The sequence below is a fragment of the Mesoplodon bidens genome (assembly GCF_964165515.1).
Source record: "Mesoplodon bidens genome assembly, chromosome: 10".
In the NCBI taxonomy this organism is placed as follows: domain Eukaryota; kingdom Metazoa; phylum Chordata; class Mammalia; order Artiodactyla; family Ziphiidae; genus Mesoplodon; species Mesoplodon bidens.
The window spans coordinates 6,298,626-6,315,813 of NC_138172.1; the positions used below are offsets into that span (position 1 = coordinate 6,298,626).

Below are 17,188 nucleotides of genomic sequence, written 5' to 3' on the forward strand. Positions count from 1 at the left end.
TTTAATTTGGGGGCTGATAATTATACTAGCACATATTTGGCAAGCAAGCTCCATTGAGAAAAATTAGGTACTTGATTATACTGAATTATTTTATACATTATTCTCTATCTCCATCTGCATGGCCCTTGAGGTTACTGCCATAAACTAACAGCCACTGGATGGAAATAGCCCAGACACAGATTTGGTTTGATACATGGAATACTTGGGGGAGGGGGAAGTTATGCTTGGTCCAACACTTAAAAGTCAGGTGCTGGGCTTTCCTGGTGGCGCAGTGGTTGAGAGTCTGCCTGCTAGTGCAGGAGACACAGGTTCGAGCCCTGGTCTGGGAGGATCCCACATGCTGTGGAGCAACTAGGCCCGTGTGCCACAACTACTGAGCCTGCGCGTCTGGAGCCTGTGCTCTGCAACAAGAGAGGCCGCGACAGTGAGAGGCCCGCGCACGGTGATGAAGAGTGGCCCCCGCTTGCCACCACTAGAGAAAGCCCTTGCAGAGAAACGAAGACCCATCGCAGCCAAAAATAAATAAATAAACAAATGAAAAAAAAGTCAGGTGCTTTCACATTAAAATTCAGATTTCCACGTACCCTTAAAACTAAAAAAAAAAACAAAAAAATCCGAAAATCTGGCAATGTCATTCCCAATTTTACACGTAAATAATCAGCCAGAGTTGGGCCACAGCTGCCCTTCATACAGCATTCGAGCTCTAGCTGGCCACAGTCCCCATTCATTTCCTGTGGTCTTCAACCTAGTCCTCTCCACTCTGTTTATCGGCCTAGCCTCTGTAGGCATGTGTATTTGAGTGCTGGGCGTAAGAGGAAACAGTAGTCTCAATTTCAAAAAGTAGATATAAACTGGCTTAAATTCAGTGTGGTGTAGGTAGTTCCTTTGGACTCCCTCTCTTATGGCCTAAGGTTGTTGAGTTGTGTGATCTACCAGTAGGCCACCTCTGCGCTCTGGAAATTCTTTTTTTTTTTTGGCGGTACGCGGGCCTCTCACTGTTGTGGCCTCTCCCGTTGCAGAGCACAGGCTCTGGACGCGCAGGCTCAGCGGCCATGGCTAACGGGCCCGGCCGCTCCGTGGCATGTGGGATCTTCCCGGACCGGGGCACGAACCCGTGTCTCCTGCATCGGCAGGCGGACTCTCAACCACTGTGCCACCAGGGAAGCCCCAGAAATTCTTACATTAGAAACTTTCAGGCTAATGACCATTCTCTGAAAAGCAGTTGTGTCAGGTTGAGACCCTTCATATGTGGCAAAAAGAACACTGTAAATGATGGCTGTGCCTGCAAAAACCTGCATGCAGAATGCCTATTTATTATTTTAACCTTTTTCTTGTGAAATAACACAGAAAAGTAAAATGGAATACATAGCTTAAAATACTGTACTCTACAGTAAACCTCTACTACCCAGTCAAGAACATCAGCACATCAGAAGTCCCTACAAAGCCACCTCCCAATCACAACACCCTACCTGCCTTTCTGAGGTAAACACTGACTTATATAATTTTTCCACCTAAACCTGCCTCCCTAACAATATCACTCAGTTCTGCCTGTTTCTAAAAGCCAGTTTTATAAATTTTGTCTCTTGTAAATGAAATTAAAATTTCAATTCTATGTTTTTTTTACATCTTTATTGGACTATAATTGCTTTACAATGGTGTGTTAGTTTCTGCCTTATAACAAAGTGAATCAGTTAAACAATATACATATGTTCCCATATCTCCTCCCTCTTGCGTCTATGTTTTTAAGATACATGTTAATGTGCCTTCTCTTTCCTCTTGATTAGCCTCACCAGAGATTTATCAACTTTATAGGTCCTTCCAAAGAGCCAACTCCTAGCTTTGTTGATCTTCTTTCTGCTCTTGTCTTTAGTAGTTTCTACCTTCTACTTGTTTTTTATTGTGCTTTTTTTTTTTTTTTGCAGTACGTGGGCCTCTCACTGCTGTGGCCTCTCCCGTTGCGGAGCACAGGCTCCGGACGCGCAGACTCAGTGGCCATGGCTCACGGGCCCAGCCGCTCCGCGGCATGTGGGATCTTCCCAGACCGGGGCACGAACCCGTGTCCCCTGCATTGGCAGGCGGACTCCCAACCACTGCGCCACCAGGGAAGCCCTGTGCTGCTTTTTTGACTTCTTGAGATAGTATTTGCTAGTTACTTTGGGGTCTTTTTTCTTTTAAGGCTATACACTTTTCTATTAAGTACTGTTTATCTATATGCTATAAATTTTATATGAAATATTTTCATCATTTATTTAAAATACTTCTTAATTTCCATTGTGTCTTCTTTAACTCATTAGTTATTTAGGGTTATATATTTCAGTTTCCAAACATGGAGATAATATTCTATTTATCTGTTACTGATTTCCAGCATAATTACATTGGAATCAAAGTACATATTTTAGGTATAATATCAATCTTTGAAATTTGTTGAGGATTAACAATCCAGTCTATCATAAATTCTTGTAAGATATTATGTGCCTGCTTAAAAAGCATATGCACTTCAGTTTGGTGTAGTGTGTTCACTAGAATATGTTTATATATCATGTTGATCAAATTTTCAATAACCTTTACAGATTTTTTTCATATGCTTCTATCATCAGTTACTGAGAAAGATGTGTTAAAATTTTCCACTGTGATTACACACTGTCTATTTCTCCTACAGTTCTGTAAAATTTTGCTTTATATATTTTGCAGCCATGTTATTAGGTACATACAAATATAGAATTCTATCTTCCTGGTGAATTAAAACTGATCATTGGAAAGTAATAGTAACACACAGTGATGCTTTTTGGCTTGAAGTCTATTTTGTCTGCTACTAACACAGCTACACCAGCTTTCTTGTGATTAGCATTTATATTATACACATTTTTACATCTTTTTATCTCCAGTCATTCTGTATTCACAGATTTAAGATATACTGCTTGTATAATGCATAAAACTGACAAAATCTAGTCTGAAAAATCTTTGTCTTTCAACCACAATAGCTAGCCAATTTATGTTTGATGTAATTACTGATGAATGAGTTTAAGTCTACCACCTCTTCTTATGTTTTACATATTTCACTTGTTCTATGTTCCTTTTTTCTTCCTTTAAATTGCTTTCTCATTAGGGTGTTCCCTTTGTTAGTTAGAAGTTACAAAATTTTTCTATTTGTTTAATGTTTACTGTATTACAACATATATCCTTGATTTATCCAGGTGAAAAGTTAATCGACACCTTTACCCTCCTCCAAAACAATGCACAAATCTTAGAACAGACTAATTCCACTTACCGTCTCCCAACTTTTATGCTGTTTGCCCTGTATTTTAAATCTCTCTGTATTGTAAAAAATCCACCACTGTATTATCTTACACAATGTTCACTTTGAGTTACCCACATATTTACCACTTTGTTTTCATTTTTTTCTACACTTCTGACCTCCCATTTGGATTACTTTTCTCCTACTTGAAGAATACCCATTAGGAATTCCTTTTGTGCAAACAACTGGTGGTAGACTCTGTTCTGTTTATATAAAATACCTTTAACCTTCACTTTTACCCCTTTCTTTTCATTCTTGAACACTATTTTTTGCTGGGTCTAAAATTTGGGGCTGGCAGTTCTTTCTTTCAGCACACTGAAAACATTATTCCACTGCCCTTTGCTTTATACTCTGTGACAGAAAAGTCAACTGTCAGTCTGACCATCACTCTTCTAAAGTTAATGACATTTCCCCCACTCACTGCTTTAAGGTTTCTCTTTGTATTCTGTTTTCAGAAGTTTCATTGTGACAAGTCTAGGTGTGGATTTCATTTTATTTATACTGTTTGGGCTTTGTTGGGCTTCTTGGATCTTAAGTTTGAGGTCATTCATCTGTTTCAAAATGTTTAGCAATGATCCTTCCAATATTGCACTCTTTTTCTCCTCTCGTTTCTAAGACTCCAACTACATGATAGGCCTCACTCTTTTCTTACCTTCTCTTTTATATATTTCACTTTTTCCCCCTCTCTCTGTGCTTCACTTTGAATAGTTTCTTCTAACCAGTTCTTCAGTTCACTATTTGCTTTTCAGCTGTGTCCAACTGCCTATAAACTTGTTCATTTTGTTCTTACATTTTCAGTTCTGGAATTTGTTTCTTAATCTGCAAAGCCACAATTTAGAGTTTTCAGTCCTTGCTGAAAATAAAATTTGGTGTTTATTTCCTTTAATACTGTAAGCATAGTATTTTATACTCTGCCTCTGATAAGTCCAATATCTAGAATCTCTGTGAGTCTATTTCTGTTGTCTGTTGCTTTTGCTGGTTCTCACATATGGTGTCTTCTCTTTTTGTGTGCCTGGTTATCTAAAATTGTGGTCAGATGTTGTAACTGAAAATTTATTTGTAGAAATCATTTGAGAATAGAACATTATACCTTTCTCTGAGAACATTTCATTGCTTTTACCTGTTACCTATGGGCATTAGCTAAATGGAATCATCTTATCCCAAGTAAGCCTTACGGTTTCTGGGCCACTCAGATAATGTGAAACTCAGCTGCAGCCAATGTGAGAGTTGGTTTACTACTAGTTCACCCTTATTCCTAGACATATCTCTTCAGGGAGTCCCAATCCAAAGTAAGGAATAGTTCACCAGGTTTCCCAGGTTTCAAAGACTCAGACTACAATTTTTATCTCCCTAACTTTGAAAGGACACCAAAGGTAAGCTCAGACTTTCAACTTCCTTTTCCTGGTCAGCAAATGACCACAAGACAAAAGTGATGCCAGTGCTAGGCTCACTCCTCTGTGTTTACATTCTCTCCCAAACCTTAACTCATCTCCTCACAATTTATTAGTTCTTAAATGTTTAAGCTTAAACACATTTTTATCTAGCTTCTTTAAGTGACTTCAGTAAGAGAGCTGTTTGAATTACATGACTTACCACTAGCTAAAGTAGAAACCTCCCAGCATTCTGTTATATGTTATAACGTTGGTACACGGCCTTAGATTGACAACACCTACCTTAAGGTGAAAAGTACAAAGTCCTATGATATTCTTTGAAGAATAGTGACAGTTCTTCTTGGTAGCAACTTACCCCTATAGTGCAGAGCAACTATACAGGATGAGATTTCAAGTTATAGTTCCCCTTCCATCAACATATGAATGGATAAAGAAGATGTGGTGTGTATGTGTCTGTGTATACAATGGAATATTACTAAGCCATAAAAAATGAAATCATGCCATTTGTAGCAACATGGTTAGACCTCGAGATTATCATACTAAGTCAAGTCAGACAAAGAAAGACAAATATCATATGATATCACTCATACGTGGAATCTAAAAAATAGTACAAATGAACTTATTTACAGAACAGATTCATAGAAACAGACATAGAAAACAAACATTGTTACCAAAGGGGAAGTGGGGAGGGATAAATTGGAAGTAGAGGATTAACAGATGCACACCACCACATACAAAATAGATAAACAACAAGGATTTACTGGAGAGCCCAGGAAACTATAGTCAATATCTTATAATAGCCTGTAATAGAAATACATACACCTGAACCTAACGTAATATTATAAATCAACTATGCTTTTTTTTTTTCTTTCCGGTACACGGGCCTCTCACTGTTGTGGCCTCTCCTGCTGCGGAGCACAGGCTCCAGACGCACAGGCTCAGCGGCCATGGCTCACCAGCCCAGCTGTTCCGCGGCATGTGGGATCTTCCCGGACTGGGGCACGAACCCGTGTCCCCTGCATCAGCAGGTGGACTCTCAACCACTGCGCCACCAGGGAGGCCCTAAATCAACTATACTTTTAAAAACAAAGTTATAGTTCCTGTAATTTATTCATTCTATGACCCTGGACAAAGATTTGTCTGCAAAATTGGGTAGGGAAATAATACTTCCACACTTACCAGAATATCAAGTGAAGGAACATAAAAGAACTTGAAAAAGCCTATAAAACCAACTAAAATTATAATTCTCTTCCCTCCTTTCTCTGCTCCATGGGTGAACCACTCATCCATGGCCTGGGTAATTCATCACAGCAGGCTAGTGCTCAACTGGTAACTCAGGTCACTCATCACTGGCTGGCAACATTACACAAGACACAGATGATGTACACACACACTCTTAACCACTAGGGGTAGGTAGGTAGTATTTCAGGTACCTTAATAAAAAAAAAAAAAGCATACTCCAGGTGTGGTTGGTTCACATTTGAAAGACTAGAAGTCCAACCTTCAGAGTCAGGCTATCTTAAGTGTATCAACTACAGCTACCTAAATCTATATTAGAGGGTCCCCTAATGAGAAAAGGAGGGTAGAAATAATTTTTCTGATTAAAATAATAGTGTTCAATATATATATGGGTTGGCTAGAATGATTGTACAGGGGCACTGAACCTTGTGTGTACATGTGGATTATAAGTATCTGGCAAAGCAGGCCACCTAACACTCTTTTCAGGGGCCCTCTGGGCCTAGGACTCTGGTCCTGGGTCTGGACACTTAACAGAGAATTCCATCACCTGATCCAATGGAAAGGTTAGATATATCCTGTAATGAGAATATGTCCACACCTGTCTCTACTGAACTTCTGATGGAGGCTACACAGCCAAAGCAAAAAGGTTGCGGCTTTTGTCTGTAAGAACCGGTTGAATGACTAACTTTTGTGCCTGCTTGCTAATAAATATTCATATGTGTGGCAAAATGTGGTCTGAGTCTTGATTTTATTGTTGCAGACCACATGGTAGCATAACCACCTCTAATTATTGGAAGCTACCGATGTCTACCAAAAAGATTTGCACTGCCGGGAGCAGTGAGACTGGCTCAGTTCAGTTTGCAACAACTGTGGTGCATCAAATTTCCCAAATGATTACTGCTGGGACAGAACCTCAAAGCAGGAACATCACGCTGATCAAGCTGATGTACTAACTTGCCAGCCGGGACCCTCTAAGAGAAAGGCTGCTTCTCTTTAGTGGGAAAACCACAGGAAGCTACGAAGACAGCCTCGGGGTGTGGGTTTTGCTGGGAGCCTGCCAAAAACACCATCATTCTGTTTCTTGGCCCCTAGAATGCAACGATACCCAAGCTTTTTTGTTTTTTTTTTTTGCCTCCAATGATTTCCCCCAAACCACCTGGACTCGGTGCTCTACACAAAATGATGTCACTTGAACAGTATCTGTATTCAAAGGACTATATTAGAGGCAACTATCCTACTTGCTTCAGTAAATGCAAAACAGAAGCATTTGTACTTTCAAAACAGCACTTGTCTTGGATTCTTAACAGCTGTACGTCCTTACACGCCAAATGTTTTTAAAAATTTAAGCTAAAAATTTACCAAAATAGGAGAGTGAACTACGTTTGTCATAAACAGTTTTTTGAGGAAAACCTTGGAAACTTTCACCACCCACCCTGTATCGGTGGGGCACTAGACGTTGCTCCAGGCCACACAGTGTTCCTGATGGTACAGTCTGAAGACACAACTCTCAGAAACACATTCCTCTCGGTATCAGGATTCCCCTTTAAAAAGACAAGTCCCCCAAGGGTAGTCAACCAACTGGTTCACCAAGGAGCTTAACCAATCTGTTCTTGAAACTGCTAAAAATTTAAAGTGGCTGAGTAATATTCCATTGTATCTATGTGCCACATCTTCTTTCTCCATTCATCTGTCGATGGACACTTAGGTTGCTTCCATGTCCTGGCTATTGTAAATAGAACTGCAATGAACATTGTGGTACATGACTCTTTTTGAATTATGGTTTTCTCAGGGTATACGCCCAGTAGTGGGATTGCTGGGTCATATGGTAGCATGATCTGTGACCACCTAGAGGGGTGGGATAGGGAGGGTGGGAGGTAGGCTCAAGAGGGAGGGAATATGGGGATATATGTATATATATAGCCGATTCACTTTGTTATACAGCAGAAACTAACACAACATTGCAAAGCAATTATACTCCAATAAAGATGTAAAAAATAATAATAAAAAAAAATTTAAAAATCTAAAGTGGGATCTTCCTCCAACCCCAAATGAGTACACTGGAATTCTCTGAGGGTGAATTAATCCTACCAGCTCATTGTCTGAGAGGCGTTTAATACGGTAGGTAAGTGAAGTGGGAGCTGGGAATCCTGGACTCCCATGCAGTTTCTCTGAACCTAGTGGTCTCTCTACCTAATAGACTGGTAAGCCCCCTTGCTAGCACCTTCACAGGAAGCTTGAAAGAGAGATTGGGAAAACACCCATCTAGTGATGCCAAAGGAAGGCAGAAATGCCGCAGCCAAGGCAGCTGATCCTCTCTGCTCGTGTTGCACTGGCCCACTCACCGTACAGCTCCAGCGAGAGGTGGCAAGATGAATAAGGCTAGAGACAGGCCTGTGAGCAGCAGTGTAGGGCAGGGACCAGAACAACCGCACGAACAGGCAGCAGCCTGGTGCTGCCACAGAAGTGCCATCCCCACCCTCACGTCCTGGCCTCAAAGAGCACAGAGAAACTCAGAATTCAGAGGGAACACAGGCACAAAGTCTTTATCCTATAGGTTCACGTCAGCTCCTCTCAAGTTATAGGCCCAAAACTGGCCACAGGTTACCTGCACAGATCTTCAGGAAAAAAGAGGATTCACCCCTGCCCAGAGCACACACTCCTGGGAACATTAAATCTCATTTCGTTTTGGTTAATAATTAAAACCCTAGATTAACAGCTTACTTGAAAAGGAAAGAAAAAGACAAAGAATCTGGGCCTCCCTGGTGGCGCGGTGGTTGAGGGTCCGCCTGCCGATGCAGGGGATACGGGTTCGTGCCCCGGTCCGGGAGGATCCCATATGCCGCGGAGCGGCTGGGCCCGTGAGCCATGGCCGCTGGGCCTGCGCGTCCGGAGCCTGTGTTCCGCAACGGGAGAGGCCACAACAGTGAGAGGCCCGCGTACCGCAAAAAAAAAAAAAAAAAAAAAGACAAAGAATCTAATAGCCTGCACATTTAATATTTGCTGACCTCTTGAGGCCAATGCCCCTTTTAAAAGAATTGCTCATCCATTTTTATTCCCCTCCTTTTTTTGTCAACTTCTAAAGATGCCAAGGTTTTTACGGCTGTAAATTACAAAATGAGTGTACTTATAAAGGACACGGGAATGGCACCAGATCTCTGCTCGTACAAAGGAGCGATCGAAAACATTTACAGAGTGGCGCGCCCGTGACACTCGGCATACCGGCTCTTGTTTAATCTTCATCGCCACCAAAAAAGAATTTTAAACTATTTTCTACCTGAGGAAACTGAGGCTCAGGAACTTCAAGAAACTTGTCATAGGTCACGTAGTTAGTAGGTGGTGTCATCTCAAAAGCCAGTGCTCATTTCTAGTGTACAAACCATGTCCAAGTGTCCTGTTATCTTTCTGCCAGCTTGTAGTCAAAGGCTGGTATACTTGGAGTTCCTGGTACTGGGGCTCTCACTTGTTCAGACCTGCAAGCCATTTGAAGCCTCTGCAGTTCTTTAAAAAATTTTTAAACTTTTTCTTGCAGATGGCTCGTTCCCTTTATTCAACACACAGCTTCAAATTACTCTTGGCCTTTTCCAAAAAAATCAAACCCACTCTCAGAGGTCAAGAATTCACCACTGCTGAGGCTACTAAGAGGAAAATATTGTGAGATCTGAAGCAATTTCCCAAGAAGAACTTGTCAACTGTTTTGAGCTACCACAACAGAACTGAAACAAGTACAATGCCTCCCCCAACCGCCCCCCGCCCCCAGGGGTCACTGAAAGGGCCCATTTCTTGGGACTTGCAGTCCTTCTGCAGAGAGCATGATATTGCGATGCAGGACTCATTTTTCAGGTATTAAGTGCCCACTGGAACATTCTCAATAATAGGAAGCAGTGAGTGATTAGGCAAAGAAAAGCAGATGTTGTGAAATAAAACTCTTACTCCTCCAGTAGGGCCAAGTGCTGCGTATGTGTTTTTGCTTTCTTACTTATGCATGTTATTCTACCAGGAAGTCATTTTGCTCTCAATTATTATTATTACTTTTAAATCCACTTGCATTGTGACTGAAGTCAAGTTTGTCAGGTCAGACTGAACTAACAGAAAATCCAGATGTGGGTACAGTAGCAATCCCACGGACAGTTTCTAGTCAGGCTTTCTTCTTTAAGAAAGAGCGGCGTGGAGCTCACGTTCCATGCTCGGGATGTGTGAGGGGTTTTAATGCAACAGAGAAACATTGCCACTTCCTTCAGTCCCACTTTTGTTATCACCTCCCTTTAGGGTCCTTCGTGAAAAAGTTGACATAAGAGGAAAGGCAAATGTGAAGTTCAACTGAGAACTGGGAAAAACCCAAGTTTTCTCTCCCACCTTTACAAACAACACAAAAATATACTTTTGCACAGATTTCTGTTCCAAGTTGGAGTGCTGATAAAGGTCTTAAAAATATCCAAATGCTTCAGTAACTCAAGTCAACTGCCAAGACACCTAGGCTGTCTGGAGTTCTGACTGTGGGCCTTGTGACCATTCAACACACCCTTCAAAGCAGTCCTCATGGGGATGGGCAATCATCCCAGCGATGCTGCCGTTCCTTAAAACTCTGTTGGATGCACACTTACTTAGTGTCAAGATAGTTCTTCTAATTTACAAGATTTGCTGTGTCTGTTCTCCCATTGACTGTTCACCTTTAGCACGCTTGCAGCCCTGTCAGGACCACAGAGCAGCTATTTTCCCAGTTTTAGTCTGATAGTTATAAATTTAAGATATCTTTGGTGTGTGCTTTAGCCAGCCATTAGATACTCCAGAAAACAGAAATATGTAGTCTTTTCTTCTTGCTAAGAAAAAAAGTTTAATAAAACTTTCATGCTGGAAGAATTACTTAAAACCAGGGAAGGCCAGATGCTTTAGAATTTATCACTATCACCACCTAAGATGTTATATAAACAAGTTATAACAACAGTAACTTTGGGAATAGGATGTTCTCAAACAGTTCTTTCAATCTTCTATGGCAAGAAAGGCTGTAGTGATAAGTACTTTTAGAAATACCTGGACAGGATACTGGAAGACCTTTTAGAAAAAATAAAATGGACTTTTAAAAATCCTGCAGGAGAGCAACCAAAACTCTGCAAAAAGCTCACTGCCAGAATGTGTCCTTTCATAAAATGTTAAGTCATCTCTGATGAATCCCAAAGGCTCCTTATTTTAATATACTTTGGAAATGATCTTCCTACACAATAACAAATCATCGAAAGCATGAACTAAAGCAAATGAGATAGTAAAAGCTGGAAAGAAGCTCAGCTGAACAAATATTCAGAGCACTGAAATGTAACATTCAATTATAGCTACCACCTATGGCTTCATGATCAATCATGCCTCTGCACGAGTAGGCAAAGAGCGTCTGCTACCAAGCCTTAGCTTCCTACCCGACTGAGTACCTGGAGGGCACAGCCTATCTTCCCATTCTTCCTGTTGTGCTGTTCATTTATTCATCTACAAAAACACTCATTAATTTTTCTCACCACTCAAAATATATTTAACCAGTTCCTACCTTTTGCTAGGAACTAATTATCCCTTCTAAGCTTAGGAACATTTCTTGGGTCAAGATGTTTAAATAAGTTGATGTGTTTGAGGTATATAATCGTGTAGTATAATTTTCCTATCTTGTCCAGAAAGATATAATCAGAAACTTCAGAGAATGTCTTACTGACCTCTGTATCATCCAAAAATATATCATGAAACAGAAGCTCCATGTTTATTGAATTGCTATGACAATAGTCATTAAAATAAACAACCAAACCTATATTTACATGAGTTTAAGTACTCAATTTAAACAGTTATATATATATTATATGCAACCTGTGTATGTATAAGCATGTACATCCGTAAAATGTTTCCCAATTCAAGCTGATGGCACTCTTATTTCAAAAAACCAGCAGTTACTACCATGTTCTTCCCTCCCTACCTTACAAAGGTACTAAGGGTGGAGGGAGGAGGGAAGAAGACAAATGTATTACATAAATAAGAAGAAAAGAAGGAACATGAACAGATGACAGCTGGGGTTCTTTGCCCATCTGGAGTCAAATCAATGCACCACTAGAGAAAGGACAAATAACCCTTAGAACTCTGAGCAGCTTCGCTGTCTCTCCCCTCCCCCACCTGGATGCCGCATGGCCTAAAGAAACAAAGTAGCTGATCAAGAGACTACAACAATGTCAGAGTCAGGTAACAAAACCCAGTGGTAGATCAGCCCAAGCATCTCCCTTTACTACAGTTGAAGAAAATGAGTCCCCAAAGAGAGAGGGCTATTTTCCCAAGCCACACAGAGAGGTCATCGTGGGGCTGTGGCTGGCTGCACCCACATCCCCCAGGGCCTTGTCTGGGAGAGTGTGGGAATGGTACCAAAGAAGAACTCAGAGCAAGGATGCCTTCCTAGGATCCACGGGCATGTTTCAGGGACTTCACAAAGCCAATGAAATTGCCTGCAAAATTGTGTGGCTTCCACTTTTCAGGGGAGCAGGTTTACTGCTTTTATCAGTCTGAACGAGGTCCATGACTCAAAAAATTTAAGAACCACTATGTCAAGGGTTGGGCTTGGGGGAAAGGCTAAAAGTGAGTGAGATTAATTCCAACTTAAAGGAACTCAGATTTTCAATAACCTGAAGACTACGCTTGGGCCAGGCAGCCAGTGGAACCATCTAAGGAGAACACAGCCCTAAATTTTCTGGTCTGTATGTTAGAGATCCTCTAAGGAAAAAAAAAATGTGTTTGGACAGGGAAGGCATGTCTCTGTGACCTCAGGTGACAGAGAAAGGAGTAAGCAGCACAAACTAACTACCGATTAGGTGGTCTCAGGTTAGAAGTAACTAGCAAGACTGAGTTCTCTGGAATCACAGAAAAGGTTTTGGCAGTAATAGTCATCATGAGCCATGATGGAAGGTTTCTGCAGCCTTTCAGAGCCAAGGCAGACTTGACTTTCAATCAGGCCTTTCACTGTACCTGCTTGTGAACAGTGACCCCAGAAAGGGTGCCACACACCCCGGAAGACCTAATGCAATCACAGGGGTCTTTGTTTTCCTCTTATTTCTGATGTCAACATCAGTCCCAGGAGTGGGCAAAGGCCTTGGTACTTGGTCACAGGGAACTGGATACACGTCAGCCATTGCAATTTCCCTGGGAAACAGCAAATATTTTCCCCACTCTATGGATGAGGAAATTGAAGCAAAGGGAGAAACGTCCAAGGTTTTTCAAGGAGGTGAAGAGCCAAGAGCTCTGAGCTTAGGGCTTGTAGCTAAATACTCCACACTGGCTCTCGCTGGATATTCCATCTCTTTTGGGAAGCGAGCAGTTCTGGAAGTTGGGGGGACTCTAGTTGCTAAGGACAAGATGTGAGATACAGTTTACACCACACAACTATCCATATGGAATCCATCGCACATTAAAACAGGAGACTTGAGGCCTCACTAGGTAAATGAGATAGAAAAAGGGAACCTGGGGGTTACTCATCATTTTCCAAATCGGAGATTTATGTCCCTTTTGGAAAGAAGAAGGAACACCTGGCTGCAGCCCAGTTTTGAGTAATATTTGCCACTGAGAAGCCGTTTGCAAAAATTCCTGGCACAACTTTGGAGAGCTCTTCCGATGGGGCTCTGGCCAGTCCTTGTAAATGACTGAGATTTAAAACCCTATCAAATCAGAGAAGCAGAGAGTATGCTTGATGCAGCACCATAAATCCCTCTCTGTAAAGCTAATTTCAAACTTACAATAGCAATGTTCAGAGAGAAAAATTATCTGCACATACCCATAAAAGATAGGGTATTTTTTTTTAAGCCAAGAAGGGTAGACTTCAATGCCTAACAATGATCTGCGTGGCCGGAATACAGTCGATTACTTCCTTAAATCTATTTTCTGATTTTTCTGCAACGAAAATGCATTGCTTGGGGAATAAAGAATTAAATAAAAGTAAGTAAAGGAAATATAAAAGCTAGCAACTTCAAGTGTCAATAGACAGCCAGAGCTTATCTCATCCGACTGACTCATTTAACAAAAGAAAGGGAGGCGGGCAGAAGGGGGGAGCACCTTGCTCGTGGTCCCTCAGCTGCCCAGCAAGGGATGGAGAGCCAGGACCTGGAAATCCCCCCCCTGCATTCCTGTCCTCTCCGCCCTGCCCCAACCCCCGCAACGGGCTGCAGTTGCTGGATTCCTTAGGCTAGGAAACCCCTAAGCCTGATGCGAGGTGAGAAAGAGCCTCGAGTGCTAGACAAAGTACAGCCAGATTCCAGCTCAAGAAGAGCTGAAATGAAAATGGCACTCACCAAGACAAGAGGACAATCTGAAGGGAATGAGGTGTCCCAGGCTCTGTCACAACTGCTTCACAGAACAACTTCATAAATGTGCCCTGTTTTCTTGCCTCTGGCTGGCACTCATGTGATCCCCCCACGCCTGGAATACCTTCCCTCTTGTCCTCTCTCCCATGTATTTCTACAAATTCCTACTCATCCTTTAACATCAACTTACAAGTCCCTTGCAAGACCTTCCCTGGTCTTCCCCATTTACTAAGCTAATTGGTACCAGGACACCTTAAGAAGAGGATATACCTTGACTGTAGAGCATATAACAATGTTAGGGAGATCGGCATTGGTTTATAGGTCTCTCTCACTCTTTTGATAGTGTTCTTTGAAGGCAGTGGCTATTTTAATCACCTCCATATCTGTGGTACACGGCAGGGACTCAAATGTCAGCTGAATAAACGTATGTCTGCTAACAGACACACAGTAAGAGTTTAACCTCTCCTTCCAAATCTACCATTTGTCTTTCTCTCCTCAACGGTGCATCTGCAGAACTTTTAGGTAATAGGATGCTTTGGGATAGAGGTTTTTCTTTAAAGAAAGTTTAAATACTTGAGTTTAATTTTTGGCATTTCATGCTTCTCTTTTCTTAACAAAGAGAAGAGAAATGAGAGAAGAAAGGTAGGATTATATTAATATCAAAAGATAAATGGACAGGCTGACTATGACAAAGGCAAAAAGCAAGCACAGTTTACCATATGATGATACCAGCTGACACATACTCTACACCACCCTCCTCTCTCTGTCACTCCAAGACACACATACACAGGTGCACATAAAAAACTAATAACAAGTCACTTTGGGAAGTTCAGTCATAACCTATCAACAGAAGACCCCATCGTATAGTAAACACCAGAGTGAGTATGTTATTAGGGTTGCTAATGGCTAATTAAAATCTGAAGATCAGGTTTCTGGGCACATCTTGCTACATCTGTGCACTAGGCAGTCCCAGACGGTATGAACACCAAGTTTGGGGCCTGCTTCTTCGTAATAGGCTGTTCCTGCAATATTGCCAAGGTTGTGACAGAATCGTGCGACAAGATCAAGAATCGTCTGCCTGCAGTCGCCTCAGGCACAGCCCTGCTCCTGACTCTGCGTATCTGAGAGAAGTTTCCAGTCAACTTCCGGGTCCCAGGAACAAGGCTACTGTTACATAAAACACCAGAAGGGGCCTAGTTTTCCTCCTTCTAGGGAAAGAGGACAGTCACAATACTCAACATACTGCTCCCCTCCCCCAGGACTGACTGGGAAGGGGTACAAGGGAACTTTCTGGGGTAATGGAAACATTCTATGTCTTGATTGAAATGTAGGTTACATGGGTGTATGTGTTTGTCAGAATTATAGTATTGTCCTCTTGAGATTCACGCATTTCACTGTATGTAAATTTTGCCTAGAAAAAAAGAACCATGCACAATGATCAAACTCTAGGTAATAGGTTTACTATCTGCAGTAGTATGGACTAGCAATTTTGGAACTACTTCCTGTGTACTCTAGGCTTAAGCAAGTAAGTGAATATATGCAGGATACTGGGAGCCAGGTTTCTCACTGTTGGGGAAGGTAGTTACAAATATGGAAAGGGGAAAGTTAACATTACCAAAGGGGATAAAATATATCATGTGCCTCCTGACATGAGGATACATCATCATTTCTTTGGTATTCCTGCCAAAAATTCATAACCTGAATCTAATCATAAGGAAACATTAGACAAATCCAAATCGAGGGAAATTCTACAAAATAACTGGCAAAATGTCAAAGTGGTGAAGTGAAGAAAGACAAAGAAAGGCTAAGGAACTTTTCCAGGTTGAGGGAAGCCAAAGGGACATGACAACTAAATGCCCGATCCTGAACTGGATTCTGGTCTGGAGAAAAAACTTATGAAGAACATTACTAGTACAAATAACAACATCTAAAATATGGACCGTGTATTAGATAACAGTATTACACAAACTTTAAACTGCCTGAATTTGATAAGTGCATTGTGCTTATGTAAGATAATAACCTTTTTCTTAGGAAACATGTTGAAGTATTTAGCTATGAACAATCACAGTGTCTCCAATTCACTCTCAGAGTTTCAAGAAAAAGAGGAGAGGCAGGGAGGAGAGCACATACACACAAATGGGGAAAAATGTAAACACTTGGGGGACCTGGGGAAAGGAGTTCCTCGTACTATTCCTGCAACTTGTAAGTTTAAAATTATATCAAAATAGAAAGGTACCCCTCCAAATACCCTAACTTCCCCCAAATTACTTAGGTGAAAATCTAAAAACAAGAAATTAACTCAATGTATTACAGGAAATTCTTTCAAGAAGATCGGTTTCAAATTTATACTTTTCCCTTTGGTAGCAATTCCACAAAACTATTTGGCTCTGAATTCCTTTTTAAAACTAAAAAAGGACTCATATACCTTCAAATAGGGTTTTTTGAAATTCTAGTGACAGATACTATCATTTTGGAAAGTGTTACAAGGCAATAAATAGAAATTGGAATGAAAGCGACTCCTCACCACCCTCCTCCCTCCAGATTCTTCAATATTTTTTCTGGAAGACGGAACAATTCACCTGGCTGTATGCCAAGCTAAAATCAAACAGGATAAGGAACAATTTGCGTGTAGATGATTTAGCCTTCCCTGCCACAGAAACAGAGAGCTGTACTCTTCCCCACCTCAGGCCTTATAAAAGGTCTATATTTTATTTATATAAATAAGGTAATGAAGGCATTTCTACTCAGCATAGTTTATTCTACCTCCCCAATCTTTCTGTACTTGTGCTTAAATCAAGACACAAGCATGGCCTTAGTGCTAGGGGGGAAAAAAAGCAAAAATACTGAACACTACCAAAGGAAAAAATTACTTCATGGATGTCAAAGGAGAAATTTTTAAAACTCATTTTTAGCCTCAAAGAATTTTTTGAAACAATAACAACTATGATATGACTCAG

The 17,188-nt window shown here is 41.2% G+C and overlaps 1 protein-coding gene across 1 annotated transcript in view; it reads right to left on the reverse strand.

Moving 5' to 3' along the window:
* ATG7 (autophagy related 7) overlaps positions 1–17,188 on the reverse strand; it is a 239,995-nt gene that overhangs the window by 138,309 nt on the left and 84,498 nt on the right. The window lies entirely within an intron of this gene.